We start from the raw sequence: 16,856 nt of genomic DNA on the forward strand, positions 1-16,856 counted from the left end.
CATATAATCATAAGGGGTAAACAGAGACGTAGTCAGGGCACAATCCGAGGGTCAGAAGTCCAGGAGTGCACATAGCAGATAAATGGAGCAAGCAGAGACTTGGTCAGGTAACGGTCCAGGGTCAAAGACAGGATAGAGAGCGGGCAGAGGGAAGTCCAATAACAGTCCAGGGTCAGAATATCAAGATCAGAATATAGCAGACACACAAACTACAGCAGACACACAAACTACAGCAGATAACGCAGAGTGGAAGTAGAAAAATATAGCACTCACCAGATTGCTTTGCTGTGCAGGATCCCGTTTATTAAACAGCGGAGGTTACATGTGCGGAGGGGGCTGGTGGGGAGAGGGAGTGAACGCCGTGGCAGACGACGGCCGTTTCGCACCTGTCCGGTGCTTCAGCAGACCAGCTGAAGCACCGGACAGGTGCGAAACGGCCGTCGTCTGCCACGGCGTTCACTCCCTCTCCCCACCAGCCCCCTCCGCACATGTAACCTCCGCTGTTTAATAAACGGGATCCTGCACAGCAAAGCAATCTGGTGAGTGCTATATTTTTCTACTTCCACTCTGCGTTATTTGCTACCTCTGGATATAAGCACCCCAGTGTTTGCCTCTAGCCTCTGAATACGAGACTTTCTCCTATATTGGATGGATTGGCTGGCCATATGCTAAGTAGTGCCCTGGAATCTCTCTTACATTCCTGACACAAACTACAGCAGACACACAAACTACAGCAGACACACAAACTACAGCAACACACAAACTACAGCAGCACTGCAGAGCCAGAGAAGACAACTGGCAGAGTTCTGGGGGAGCATGCTCAGTAATGAAGCAGAGCAATTACCTGGAAGATGGTTTTGTTCGTTTATAAAGCCTCTGATCCACAAACCCGAACCCTAATTTTAAAATCTGGTGTTCTGTTCACTCAATTCTAATGACAGTACCCCTTCATCCATGAGGGGACACCGGACCCTTCTTACCAGACGATCAGCCTGCAGATCTTCTGCATTAAGCCAGGAGCGATCCTCTGGACCGTAACACTTCTATTTAACAAGATACGACAACCGGCGTGTGGCACCAGTACTCGCTTCACCTCATACTCCTGATCCTCCTCAATTATGTCCCGAGGACCCGTCTTCTCCTCACACCTTTTAGGGAGGAATGGAAGGAATTATTGATCCTCCGTGCCACCGGGAGTTGGAGTTTACCTGTCTCAGAAAATTACCTTATACAGACCAAGAAATTTGGGAGTAACTTTCTTAGATGGCACTTTAAGGTGTAGATTTTTTGAAGATGACCAAACAATACTCCCACCTTAAATTCAGGAGCCCTCCTACGTCTGCGGTTCGCAGTTCTCTTGGTCTGATCACAAGTTACCATAAGACTTTTTGCACCTTCCTCCGTTCCTTAGTCAAAAGTGAAGAAAATCTCTCTGCCTATGGTACAGAAGACAGCAAACCAGAAAATTTCCAAAAACAGGTCAAAACCCCCACAGCAGAAAAAAGCGAGGTACCGGTAGCTACAGAGACGCGATTATTGAGAGAAAACTCCGCAAGAGGCAGAAAATCCACCCAGTCCTCCTGACTAGAGGAAACAAAGCATCTTACGGGTACTTTGCACGCTGCGACATCGCTAGCCGATGCTAGCGATGCCGAACGCGATAGTACCCGCCCCCGTCGCACATGCAATATCTTGTGATAGCTGCCGTAGCGAACATTATCACTACGGCAGCTTCACATGTACTTACCTGCCGCTCTGGCCGGCAACCCGCCTCCTTCCTAAGGGGGCGTGTCGTGCGGCGTCACAGCAACGTCACACGGCAGGCGGCCAATAGAAGCGGAGGGACGGAGATGAGCGGGATGTAAACATCCCGCCCACCTTCTCCCTTCCGCATTGCCGGTGGACGGCGGGCACAGGTAAGGAGATGTTTGTCGGTCCTACGGCTTCACACACAGCGATGTGTGGAGCTGCAGGAACGACAAACAACATCGTACCTGCGGACACACCGACATTATGAAAATGAACGACGTGACACAGATCAGCGATTTTTGACTGATTCACGCTCGTTCATCTTCTCTCCTAGGCTTTACATGTTGCGACGTCGTTACCGGCGCCGGATGTGCGTCACTTTCGATTTGATCCCGATGATATCACAGTAGCGATGTCGCAACGTGCAAAGTACCCCTTAGATACTGTTCTACCACATGGTTCATCCTTTGTCCATTGGTCTCGGGATGATAACCTGAGAATGAAAGTTTGATACCCAATCTGGAGCAAAAACTATGCCAAAAGCTAGCCAAAAACTGACCCCTCTATCAGAAATCATGTTCTTATGCGGGCTTTACACGTTACGATCTATCGTGCGATTGCACGAGAGATCGTACCCGCGCCCGTCGTTGTGCGTCACGGGCAAATCGCTGCCCGTGTCGCACAAAGTCGTGAAACCCCCGTCACACGTACTTACCTGCTGAGCAACCTCGCTGTGGGCGGCGAACATCCTCTTCCTGACGGGAGAGGGACGTTTGGCGTCACAGCGACGTCACACAGCCGCCGACGAATAGAAGCGGAGGGGTGGAGGTGAGCGGGACGTAAACATCCCGCCCACCTCCTTCCTTCACATAGCCGGCGGGTGCCGCGGGACACAGGTAAGCTGTGTTCATCGTTCCCGGGTTGTCACACGGAGCAATGTGTGCTACCCCGGGTACGATGAACAACCGGTGCCATGTTAAATAAACAATTTTTTAAAACTTAGCGACGAGTACACGACTCACGATTTGTAAGCGATTCTGCATCGCTCGGAGGTGTCACACAAGACGACGTCGTGAATGATGCCGGATGTGCGTCACGAAAACCGTGACCCCGACGATGCATCGCACGATAGCTCGTCTCGTGTAAAGCCCGCATTAGGCTGCCATGCAATCTCAAAGTATGCCAGATGAATAATGTAGATAGACTCTTAGCCGTAGGCAATCTTTGAAGAGGAACCAAATGAACCATCTTGTTGAAACGGTCCACAACCATGCACACTACAGTATTACCACCAGAATTAGGTAGATCAGTGACAACATCTATGCACTAGTGCGTCCAGGGCTGAGATGGGGCCTCGTTACATGGACAAGTGTGTCCAGGGCTGAAACGGGACCTCGTTACATAGACAAGTGCGTCCAGGGCTGAGATGGGACCTCATTATGGACAAGTGCATCCAGGGCTGAGACAACACCTCGTTACATGGACAAGTGCGTCCAGGGCTGATACGGGACCTCATTACATGGACAAGTGCGTCCAGGGCTGAGACGGGACCCCGTTACATGGACAAGTGCATCCAGGGCTGAGTTTGGACTTCGTTATGGACAAGTGCATCCAGGGCTGAGACAGGACCTCGTTACATGGACAAGTGCGTCCAGGGCTGAGACAGGACCTCGTTATATGGACAAGTGCTTCCAGGACTGAGACGGGACCTCGTTACATGGACAAGTGCGTCCAGGACTGAGACAGGACCTCATTACATGGACAAGTGCGTCCAGGGCTGAGACAGGACCTCATTACATAGACAAGTGCATCCAGGACTGAGATGGGACCTCGTTACATGGACAAGTGCATCCAGGACTGAGATGGGACCTCGTTACATGGACAAGTGCATCCAGGACTGAGATGGGACCTCGTTAAATGGACAAGTGCATCCAGTGCTGAGACAGGACCTCGTTACATGGACAAGTGCGTCCAGTGCTGAGACGGGACCTCATTCAGTTAGAGAAATCCCACCAAAGACTGACGAGAAGCTTTAGCTCTGGCACAAACTCTGCATTTCTGGCCATATTCATCAACATTCTTACGAGTGTTGTGCCACCAAAAGGCTCCATGTGGCAGAAGATCCCGGGTGACTGGCCAACACAGAATTGTGCACTTCATTAATAAGACCTGAGCGTAAAAAGGATGGTACAAAAAGTTTGTTCACAGACAACCCCTCTTGTGGACTATCCTCAGCCTCCACAATGCACTGTCTGATTATCAATCTCCAGAGCACCCACCACCCCTTCACTAAGAATCTTATCCTGATTATCGTCCCTCAACTCCGGAACAAAGCTACGTGACAAAGCATCTGTCACAAACCACCGGGGGGGTCACTCAGAAATCCCCCGCGCTGGCTACCAGTACGTCACAATCGGGGGGAAACAAGTGGGGGTCACCCCTCCTTTATACCTCCCGACCGACAGACAGAGCACGTGACGCGCTCTCTAGCGCCCCTCTTATAGTCAGGCCAATTATGGAATTGCCCGACCATAAGCAAGGAGGCCGCTATACTACTTATGCCGATTATTGAAGGGTCCCCGGTGAGAGTAAGGTATATATTCCCCCGACCTCCGCGGGCGGAATATATAAAATCTCCCCGAATCTCACTGGCCTCCCCACAATAATCCTTGGCACAATTCGCTGCCACCAACCGATTTACGGTAACTATTAGCCGAACACACAGACGTGGGATTCAAGATCGAGATAACAGAACAGCCCAAGATTAATTATATAATTTAATCAGCCTAAAGCACACTAGAAACTACAATATATACAATAGGGAATCTACAGAATATACATATGTCAGAGTACAGTTACAATCAAAGCATGGGTTACAAACAGGCATACACAGTTCCAGCAGTTACCTTGTTGCGTCTGGCCACAGGGGGGCGCTGTAGGCCAGGTTTCTAGGATCCTTCCCACAGATGTTTCCTACACGTGCCCCCAGCGAAAAGAACACTGGAAAATGGCCGAAGTAGGGTTATCAACCTGGGCAGATCCAGGTCCCCTCCTACCTTAGTGACCTCACAGGGAAGCACTGCTCCACCCCTGGCTTGAGTTATGGACAATCCACAACATGGAATATGGGCCATAACTTTGCCTGGGAGCGTCGTAGGCGGACGCCAATGCTCTCATTGTGACAGTTATGAATTTAGCTACAGAACGAGGGGACTCATGACCTGTCTGCCAGTTCCCCATTGGCTGATATCACGCCTGGGGCATTTCCCAATGTCCTGCTCCCATAAAAAGGGTGTGCCGGCATCGTCCGCATGCGGAGACACCATTTTTATGGTTGCCATATTTATCGGAAATATGGCTTGCGAGATATGAACCATTTTTTACTGGAGTCGTTCTGTCTGGCTATTTCCATAGCCTTGCTAACTAGCTAGCAGCTCCTACTACAGGGTGACGGCAGGGAGTCATCCTGTGTCCATTGTTCCCACACCACCTCATCTCCATATCACAGGACATGGCCATGGAGGTGTAAGTGGAACACTGAGAACAAGAAGGGAGGGGGCACTGCCAGGGAGTGATGAGGGATTATGACTGGAGTCATAATTCATCTTCATATCCCGGGATTTGCCTCACACCTCCCCCCTTTTGAGGGCGCTAGGGGGCAGCACACTCCGGTGTTCCCCCGTGCGCCCGTCCGCGACCTCTCCTTGTCGGGACAGCCCGTCTGCGTTACCGTGGTCACGGCCCCTTTTGTGGCGAATGGTGAAGTTGTATTGCTGGAGCGCAAGGCTCCATCGCAACAATCGCCCATTCGTCCCAGAGACGGTGTGCAACCAGCTGAGGGGATTGTGGTCCGTCTCCACGATGAAGTGGCGCCCGTATAGATAGGGTTGCAGACGCTGCAGGGCCCACACTATGGCCAGGCACTCCTTCTCCATCGTGGAATAGGCAACTTCCCTTGGTAACAGCTTCCTGCTCAGGTACAAGACTGGGTGCTCTTGGCTCGCAGAGTCCACCTGGCTGAGCACCGCACCGAGGCCGAAGTCACTGGCGTCGGTCTGTACTACAAACGGCCGCGTGAAGTCGGCTGCCTGTAGCACGGGCGGGCTGGACAGGGCGTCCTTTAGGGCCTGGAAGGCTGTCTCGCAGTCCATTGTCCAATCGACTGCAGAGGGCAGCTTCCTCTTGGTGAGGTCCGTCAAGGGCTTTGCCAGGCTACTATAGCATGGAACAAACCTCCTATAGTACCCAGCCGTCCCCAAGAAGGACATCACCTGCTTCTTGGTCCTGGGGGTGGGCCAGGATGCGATGGCTTCCACTTTCTCAGGCTCGGGCTTCAGTGTTCTCCCACCTACCCGGTGACCGAGGTACTGGACCTCGCTCATGGCCAGCTGACACTTTCCCGGCTTGATGGTCAAACCTGCCCGGTGGACCCGCCTGAGCACCTGTGCTAGATGCTCTAGGTGGTCCTCCCAGGTGGGACTGAAGACGGCAATGTCATCCAGGTACGCGGCCGCGTACCCTTCAAGTCCCTTGAGCAGGGTGTTGACCATCCGCTGGAAAGTGGCAGGGGCATTCCTCATCCCGAATGGCATCACCGTGGACTCGTACAGTCCAAATGGGGTAATAAAGGCAGAGCGTTCCCTGGCCTTGCGAGTCAGGGGGATCTGCCAATATCCCCGGCTCAGATCCATGATGGTCAGGTACTGAGCCCCGGCCAACTGATCGAGCAGGTCATCGATGCGTGGCATTGGGTACGCATCGGCGACCGTGACCGCATTGAGCCCCCTGTAGTCCACGCAGAACCGAGTGGTTCGGTCCTTCTTAGGGACGAGGACTACAGGCGAGGCCCAAGCGCTGTTGGATGCCTGGATCACCCCCAGCTTCAGCATCTCGTCAATCTCCTGGCGCATGTGTTGCTGCACCTCCAGGGAGACCCGATATGCTGAACGCCGGATCGGGGGATGATCCCCAGTGTCCACGTGATGGACAGCCAAGTCAGTCCTTCCGGGCTGGTTGGTAAACAACCCCCGGAAGGGGAGGAGGGTGGCCCACAGCTGGGACCGTTGGTCTTCCAAGAGCTGGTGGCCAACCTCCACATCCTCAATGGATCCGCCTGCCCTAACCTGGGCTAGCATATCCAAGAGGGTTTCCGCTTCTCCCTCCTCGGGCAGGTTGCACACGGGGAGCGCACATGCCTCCCGCTCATGATGTGCCTTCATCATGTTCACATGGAAGGGCTTCCGCCTTCCACGGGCAGGGTCCAGGGTGACCAGGTACGTCACAGGGTTGAGCTGCTGGTACACGAGGTATGGGCCTTCCCAGGCTGCCTGAAGCTTGTCCTGTGGTACGGGGACCAGTACCCACACCTTTTGACCCACTTGGTAGGTCCTCTCACAAGCGTTCTGGTCGTACCAACGCTTCTGATCGGCCTGGGCTTGAGCCATATTGTCGTGTACCAGTTGCGTCAAGGCCTGCATTTTGTCCCGGAAGCGCATGACATACTCGATAACCGACACTCCAGGGGTGGCCAAATCCCCGTCCCAAGCCTCTTTCACCAGAGCCAGGGGGCCCCGCACACGTCGCCCGTACAGGAGCTCAAACGGTGAGAATCCTGTTGAGGCCTGTGGAACCTCCCGGTAAGCAAATAACAGGTGGGGGAGATACCGCTCCCAGTCACGCCCATGGGAGTCGACCAACATCTTAAGCATCTGCTTTAAGGTGCCATTAAACCGCTCGCACAGGCCATTAGTCTGTGGATGGTACGGGCTGGCCACCAGATGTCGCACCTGGACCTGCTTACAGAGGGCCTCCATCAGCTGGGACATGAATTGGGTCCCCCGGTCAGTGAGCATTTCCTGGGGAAAACCCACTCGGGAGAAAATCTCCAGCAATGCGGTGGCCACCTTGTCAGCCCGAATGGACGACAAGGCCACTGCTTCTGGGTACCGGGTGGCATAGTCCACTACCGTCAGTATGAAGCGTTTCCCGGAGCTGCTGGGGATGGCCAGCGGGCCGACCAGATCCACAGCCACCCTCCTGAAAGGCTCATCGATGATTGGCAGAGATACTAGTGGGGCTTTGGGGTGTGGCCCCGCCTTCCCCACTCTCTGACAGGTTTCACACGAACGGCAGTAGGCAGCCACATCGGCCCCCATTTTTGGCCAGTAGAAATGCTGGTTTAACCTGGCCTTGGTCTTAGCGATCCCTAGGTGTCCGGCCATCGGAATCTCATGTGCGATCCGCAACAACTCCGTCCGGAACGGATAGGGTACCACCAACTGTCGGTCCCTGGGCCACGCCTCCGGTGAACCCTGCTGGACCGTGGCCCGGTACAGCCGTCCTTGGTCCCAGACCACTCGCTCCGGGTCCGAGTCCGAGGGAGGCTGGGCCGCCTGCTCCTTAAGAGCTTTCAGGCTGTCGTCAGCTTCTAACGCTGCCTGAAACCCCTGACTAGATGTGGCCAGAATCGACGAGACTGTCACATCTTCGGTCAGTACCCCGGGACCTGTGTCCTGGCCTCCACCTGACTCGGCTGCCACTTGGTCAGAAGGGGAAGAGCTATCGGACCTCCGGGAGGCCCCTTGGCTTCCAGCACTCCCACTGCGGGTGACAGCGGCCACAGCCGCTGCGACCGTGGGTCGTGCCTGCTCCTCCTCCGTTCCTGACCAAGTCGCCGGTTCAGGCAGACCTACCTGGCTTCCTGACACCCCGGTTGTGGGGGAACCAGGCACCGAGATCTTACCTGGGAGCACTTCCGCTCCTGCAGCAACAGAACCCCGCTGTGAAATCTCTGGGGACCCCACATTTGCTGTGGTAGCCCCCACCCCACACACTGGTCCTCCCCCTGCAGCACCCTGCTCTCTGCTTATCCCTGCAGAGGGCAACAGATCCCAGCTCACAGGCTGGTTACTTGTAGAGGCATTGTCACACCTTTCTCTGACCCCCTCCCCTGTCACAGCTGCAGCTGAGTGTGTGTCTATGGTGTCTATGCAAGCAGAAATATCAGAGTTCACTCCCTCCTCCCTTACATCATTCATAGATAACACATTAACATTGTTAGGAGTCATGTCAGTACGGGCTGAAGGTTCAGCCCTTGGGGGGGGCCCAAACTGGGAGGTTATCGGCCCCAAATCTGTCCCAAGTAGCACGTTTGCAGGGATCCGATCAGTTACCCCCACCTCCCTCACCCCCCGCCCTGCGCCCCAGTCCACATAAATGTCAGCAACAGGCAGCGCCGGGTCAGTGCCTCCAATCCCGGAGACAGCGAGGGTTTTTCCAGGGATCAAGTCTTGGGGGGACACCATCTCAGGCCGCACCAGAGTCACCTCCGAGGCGCTGTCTCGCAGTCCTATGGTCACAGACCGGCCGACGGTGACAGGTTGGAAGCTGTCCAGGGACCTACCACCACCCCCACCCACACAATACACCTTGGGCGGCCCTTGGGACGGGGACGGAGCCGGGGCCTTGGGACGCTGAGGGCACATGGCCTTGAAGTGTCCAGGTAGGTTGCACTGGTGGCACCGTCTTGGTTCTGCCACGGGCCTGGAGAGGGGAGTTGAGGGGGACACCCCCTGCAGTCTAGGGGCAGGTGGGGCAGTCGCAGAATTCATCTTACCCCCTCTCCAGGTGCTGCTGGTGGCCGCTCTCCTGGCCTCAGGGGCCCGGTTGTTGGTGTAGTCATCGGCAAGGGCAGCTGTAGCCGTGGACCCCTTTGGCTTCTGGTCTCGGATGAACTGGCGGAGATCCTCAGGGCAGTTCCACAAGAGTTGCTCCGTGATGAACAAGTCCAGGATCTCCGGTCCGGTGGAAAGCTGCAGGCCTTGGGTCCAGTGGTCGGCAGCTCGGGCAAGTGCCCGCCTGTGGTCAGCCCAGGAGTCCTTTGGTCCCTTCTGTAGGCTCCGGAACTTCTTGCGGTAGGACTCCGGGGTGAGGTTGTACTGTTGGATCAGGGCCCGCTTGATGGTGTCGTAGCCCTGATCTGCCTCAGCAGGCAAGTCCCCAAGGATATCCAGGGCCTTACCCCTTAAACGGGGGGTCAGGTATTTGGCCCACTGGTCCTTGTTCAGATGGTGCTGCAAGCAAGTCCGTTCAAAAGCAGTCAAGAAAGAGTCCAAGTCTCCATCCTTCTCCAGCACTGGGAAGTCCTCAACACGGACCTTTGGAAGTTTGGTGTCTCGAAGGTCACGTGTGGCTGATGAGGGCCGGAGCTGAGCTAGCTGCAGCTGGTAGTCACGGTCTGCCTGTCGCTCTCGCTCTCGCTCTTCACGCGCTGCCTGCCGCTCTCGCTCCGCAGCCTCACGCTCTGCGTGCCGCTCCGCAGCCTCAGCGTCACGCGCTGCCTGCCGCTCTGCCCTGCGCTCTGCCAGGAGTTCCTTGTAGCCCTTCTGGTCTCCAGCCTGGAGAAGGGCCATAGCCATTTGAAGAAGGCTATCCGAGCCTCCCAGGCTCGGTGGAATGGCACGTGGTGATCTGCGGCACGCTGCAGAGCTAGGCGATTCACTGTCCCTTTCAGAGCGGAGGGCTGGCATCTGGCTCGTTGAGGAACCTTGGGTGAGCTCCTCCTCATCTTGTCCAGCAGTGCCAGGTTGTGCAATGTCCTCGGCAGAACGGTTTTCTGGCGTCGAGCTCCTGGAGGACTCGTGGGCAACCTCCTCATTGCTGTCCACAGCACCGTCCTCCCTCTCTTCGGCTCCTGCCTTAGCATTGGCCAGTTGCATAGCTCTGCTCCTGGTGCCATCAGCCATTCTTGCAGACTTTTGGTCACTGACACAGAACTGACACCTGATGCCTCCACACACCTTACAGTATCTGCACTCTGACACTCTAGTGTTGAGCTAGTCTGAAGACCCCAGCAGCCACAGCTGCTGCAGGCAGTCTTTAGTGTCTGGGAGTATGGGTCTCACACTCACACACACTATTATCTCGATCCCACCGCTATGCCACCAATATGTCACAAACCACCGGGGGGGTCACTCAGAAATCCCCCGCGCTGGCTACCAGTACGTCACAATCGGGGGGTAACAAGTGGGGGTCACCCCTCCTTTATACCTCCCGACCGACAGACAGAGCACGTGACGCGCTCTCTAGCGCCCCTCTTATAGTCAGGCCAATTATGGAATTGCCCGACCATAAGCAAGGAGGCCGCTATACTACTTATGCCGATTATTGAAGGGTCCCCGGTGAGAGTAAGGTATATATTCCCCCGACCTCCGCGGGCGGAATATATAAAATCTCCCCGAATCTCACTGGCCTCCCCACAATAATCCTTGGCACAATTCGCTGCCACCAACCGATTTACGGTAACTATTAGCCGAACACACAGACGTGGGATTCAAGATCGAGATAACAGAACAGCCCAAGATTAATTATATAATTTAATCAGCCTAAAGCACACTAGAAACTACAATATATACAATAGGGAATCTACAGAATATACATATGTCAGAGTACAGTTACAATCAAAGCATGGGTTACAAACAGGCATACACAGTTCCAGCAGTTACCTTGTTGCGTCTGGCCACAGGGGGGCGCTGTAGGCCAGGTTTCTAGGATCCTTCCCACAGATGTTTCCTACACGTGCCCCCAGCGAAAAGAACACTGGAAAATGGCCGAAGTAGGGTTATCAACCTGGGCAGATCCAGGTCCCCTCCTACCTTAGTGACCTCACAGGGAAGCACTGCTCCACCCCTGGCTTGAGTTATGGACAATCCACAACATGGAATATGGGCCATAACTTTGCCTGGGAGCGTCGTAGGCGGACGCCAATGCTCTCATTGTGACAGTTATGAATTTAGCTACAGAACGAGGGGACTCATGACCTGTCTGCCAGTTCCCCATTGGCTGATATCACGCCTGGGGCATTTCCCAATGTCCTGCTCCCATAAAAAGGGTGTGCCGGCATCGTCCGCATGCGGAGACACCATTTTTATGGTTGCCATATTTATCGGAAATATGGCTTGCGAGATATGAACCATTTTTTACTGGAGTCGTTCTGTCTGGCTATTTCCATAGCCTTGCTAACTAGCTAGCAGCTCCTACTACAGGGTGACGGCAGGGAGTCATCCTGTGTCCATTGTTCCCACACCACCTCATCTCCATATCACAGGACATGGCCATGGAGGTGTAAGTGGAACACTGAGAACAAGAAGGGAGGGGGCACTGCCAGGGAGTGATGAGGGATTATGACTGGAGTCATAATTCATCTTCATATCCCGGGATTTGCCTCACAGCATCTAACTTCACATTCTAGATCCATGGAGATAAGTAACAGAAAAGTCAAACCAGGCAAAGAAAAGAGCCCACCGGGCCTGTCTCGTGTTTAGACATTTGGTGGCGTCACCATACAGCAGGTTTCTATGGTCGGTAAAGACTGTCACCTTAGGTTTAGCCTCCTCTAACCAATGTCTCCACTCCCCATACGCTCTCTTCACTGCCAGAAGCTCTCAGTCCCCAATATTATAGATAGAGTCCGCACCCATGCCAATAGAAGAGGCGTCACACTTGGGTTGACTGAGGACCAGAGCCTTAGAGAAGACCATCCTGAGAGCGACAAAGGCCTCAACAGCCTCTTTAGCCCAAACAGAAAAGTCAGTCCCCTTCTAGGTCAGATCAGTAAGAGGTCTTACAATTACTGAGAAATTCTTAATGAACTTTCGATAGTAATTAGGAAAACCTAAAAACCTCTGCAAAGTTTTAAGGTTAGTAGGTTGTACCCAATCCAAGAAGGCTTGTACATTAACAGGGTCCATCTGAAACCCCGAAGAAACCAAATGCCCCGAAAAATGTACCTGTTGAAGCTCAAGTTGACATTTCTCCAGTTTGGCAAATAACTTATTGTAACAAAAAATTTGAACAACCTGTTGAACCTGGTCAAGATGCTCCTCACAAGAGTGTGAGTAAATCCATAAAAATAAATCCAAATAAATTGTCCACCTATCAGAGGAGAAAAATGGCATCAATGAAGTTCTGAAAAACTGCCGTGACCCTCGGGTGTATTGAAAGCGGTTTTCGACTCATCGCCTTGAAGTTATACGCCCACCTTAGATAAAGTTTAGAAACCCACTTGGCTACGGCTAGCTCAGGACAGGTATAAGCGGTAAAGGATCGGGATTATGGACGTGATCGTATTAATCTCTCTAAAATCCCAGCATGGGCGCAAACCTCCATTATTTTTCTTAAAGAAAAACCCCATGGAGAGGTAGACGGCCGTATATGACCCTGGGCCACTGGAGATGTGGACGGCCCTTGGTGGACAGCTGTATATGCCCCTGGGCAACTGGAGATGTGGACGGCCCTTGGTGGACAGCTGTATATGCACCTGGGTCACTGGAGATGTGGAAGGCCCTTGGTGGACAGCTGTATATGCCCCTGGGCCACTAGAGATGTGGACGGCCCTTGGTGGACAGCTGTATATGCCCCTGGGTCACTGGAGATGTGGACGGCCCTTGGTGGTCAGCCATATGTGCCCCTGGCCCACTAGAGATGTGGACGGTCCTTGGTGGACAGCCGTATGTGCCCCTGGCCCACTAGAGATGTGGACGGCCCTTGGTGGACAGCCGTATGTGCCCCTGGCCCACTAGAGATGTGGACAGCCCTTGGTGGACAGCTGTATATGCCCCTGGGCCAGACTTTCTTGGATATGCTGCTGAAATGCATTTCTTTCTGGCAGAGCAAGATTAAACATACGAGATTTAGGCATTTTGGCCCCTGGTAGGAAGTCAATCGTATGACCTCATATGACCACACTCAAAAAACATATCCTCAGAATCCCAAATAAATCCAGGAAGATCTCACAGGTGACAAGGACTTAGATAGGAAACTGGAGGAGCAAATATCCCCCAAGACGTCCCCTCCAAGACGTAATCTCCCGAGGCTCCCAATTATTAGTAGGATTGTGCTTAACCAACCACAGCATACCCAACTACACCAACTAAGCAAGTAAAGAAGGGAGGACCATGAGTGAGAGGGATCCTGTGTAACGCTCCCACATTCTCAATGTCACACGGTGTACGGCTCTAAACTCACCGAGTGTCATGGCGACATCAGACACAATTCACACCACAGACTCTGACACTCCTCACTATGTTTCCTCTGCTGCTTCTGGAATGCACAGACACGCTCGGGCATCAACCAGGTGTGTGTGCATTAGTGACTGGACGGGCGTCATCCCTCACATCACGCCCATTATCTCCCCCCATCATCTCCCCCATCATCTTCCATCATCTCCCCCATCATCTCCCCCATCATCTTCCATCATCATCTTCCATCATCTCCCCCATCATCTCCCCCCATCATCTTCCCTCATCATCTTCCATCATCTCCCCCATCATCTCCCCCCATCATCTTCCCTCATCATCTTCTATCATCTCCGCCATCATATACCCCCATCATCTCCCTCCATCATCTTCCCCTATCATCTTCCCCCAATCATCTTCCCTCATCATCCCCCATCATCTCCCTCCATCATCTCCCCATCATCATTTCCCAATCATCATTTCCCCATCATCTCCCCATCATCATCTCCCCATCACCATCTCCCCATCATCTTCTCTCATCATCCCCCATCATCTCCCTCCATCATCTTCCCCAAATCATTTTCCCTCATCATCCCCCATCATCTCTCCCAATCATCATTTCCCCATCATAATCCCTCCATTATCATTTCCCCATCATCATCCCCCCACCATAATCTCCCCCATCATCATCTTCCTCCATCATCTTCCCCCAATCATCTTCCCCCATCATCTCCCCCCATCATCTCCTCCATCATCATCTCCCTCCATCATATCCCCCATCATCATCCCCCCATCATCATCTCCCCATCATCATCCTCCCCATCATCATCCCCCATCATCATCTCCCCCATCATCTCCCCCCATCATCATCTCCCCCATCATTTCCCCCATCATCATCATCTCCCCACCATCATCATCTCCCCATAATCCCCCCATCTTCATCTCTCCCATCATCTCTCCACCATCATCATCCCCCCCATCATCACCCCCCCATCATCATCTCTCCATCATCATCCCCCATCATCATCCCCCCATCATCATCATCCTCCATTATTTCCCCTATCATCTTCCCCATCATCATCCCCCATCATCATCTCCCCCATCATCATCCCCCCATCATCATCATCCCCCATTATTTCCCCTATCATCTTCCCCATCATCATCCCCCCATCATCATCTCCCCCATCATCATCCCCCCATCATCATCCCCCCATCATTTCCCCCCCATCATCATCTCTCCATCATCATCCCCCATCATCATCCCCCCATCATCATCATCCCCCATTATTTCCCCTATCATCTTTCCCATCATCATCCCCCCATCATCATCTCCCCCATCATCATCCCCCCATCATCTCCCCCATCATCATCCCCCCATCATGTCCCTCCATCATCCCCCCATCATCACCCCCATCATCATCGCCCATCATTTCCCCCCATCATCATCTCCCCCATCATCATCATCCCCCATCATTTTCCCCATCATCATCTCCCCCATCATCATCTCCCCCATCATCATCTCCCCCATCATCATCTCTCCATCATCATCTCCCCTCATCATCATCTCTCCATCATCATCATCCTCCCCCTCCCCCCGGTCTACCGGTGCACGGGGCCGACGCCATCTTTCTCACCGGGCATTGTCCGCTCTCCTCACTGATTTCCTGCAGCTTCTCCTCCGTTTCTGGATTCCGGCGCTGAGGAGAAGACGGAGGAGATGGCGCCGGGACCGGGGCGGAGAGGACGGAGCTGTCACATCTGCGCGAGCCCGCCCCGCCTGTTACCATGGCAACCAGCGGCGGCGGCGGCGGCGGCACTCACAGGAGCGGCGGGTCCTCCACACCGGACACACGGACACAGCCTCCACACCGGACACACGGACACCGCTTCCACACACCGGACACACGGACACAGCCTCCACACACGGGACACACGGACACAGCCTCCCCTCACCGGACACACGGACACAGCCTCCCCACATCGGACACACGGACACAGCCTCCCCACACCGGACACACAGACACAGCCACCACACACCAGACACACGGACGCAGCCTCCACACACCGGACACACGGACGCAGCCTCCACACACCGGACACACGGACACAGCCTCCACACACCAGACACACAGACACAGCCTCCACACACCGGACACACGGACACGGCCTCCACACACCGGACACACGGACACAGACGCCACACACCGGACACACGGACACTGCCTCCACACACCGAACACACGGACACAGACGCCACACACCGGACACATGGACACAGCTACCACACACCGGACACACAGACACAGCCTCCACACACTGGACACACGGACACAGCCTCCACACACCGGACACACGGACACAGCCTCCACACACCGAACACACGGACACAGCCTCCACACGGACACTGCCTCCCCACACCGGACACACGGACACTGCCTCCACACACCGGACACACAGACACAGTCTCCACACGGACACTGCCTCCCCACACCGGACACACGGACACTGCCTCCACACACCGGACACACGGACACAGCCTCCCCACACCAGACACACGGACACCGCCTCCACACACCGGACACACGGACACTGCTTCCACATACCGGACACACGGACACAGCCTCCACACACTGGACACACAGACACGGCCTCCAAACACCAGACACACGGACACTGCCTCCACACACCGGATACACGGACACGGCCTCCACACACCGGACACACTGACACAGCCTCCACATACCGGACACACGGACACCGCCTCCACACCGGACACACGGACACGGCCTCCACACCGGACACACGGACACAGCCTCCACACACCAGACACCGCCTCCCCACACCGGACACACAGACACGGCCTCCCCACACCGGACACACGGACACTGCCTCCACACACCGGACACATGGACAACGCCTCCACACACTGGACACACGGACATTGCCTCCACACACCGGACACACGGACACCTCTTCCCCACACCGGACACACGAACACCGCCTCCACACACCGGACACACAGACACCGCCTCTACACACCAGACACACGGACACCGCCTCCACACACCGGACAGACCGACACAGCCTCTACAC

The 16,856-nt window shown here is 54.4% G+C and overlaps 1 protein-coding gene across 1 annotated transcript in view; it reads right to left on the reverse strand.

The window, feature by feature from the left end:
* DAB2IP (DAB2 interacting protein) overlaps positions 1 to 15,499 on the reverse strand; it is a 191,994-nt gene extending 176,495 nt beyond the window's left edge. The window contains exon 1 of the mRNA XM_075331852.1: positions 15,398 to 15,499. The gene's annotated coding sequence lies outside the window, so the exon portion shown is untranslated. The remainder of the gene's footprint in view (positions 1 to 15,397) is intronic.
* Between the last annotated feature and the right edge of the window lie 1,357 nt (positions 15,500 to 16,856).

Source organism: Anomaloglossus baeobatrachus (genome assembly GCF_048569485.1).
Source record: "Anomaloglossus baeobatrachus isolate aAnoBae1 chromosome 9 unlocalized genomic scaffold, aAnoBae1.hap1 SUPER_9_unloc_1, whole genome shotgun sequence".
NCBI lineage: Eukaryota > Metazoa > Chordata > Amphibia > Anura > Aromobatidae > Anomaloglossus > Anomaloglossus baeobatrachus.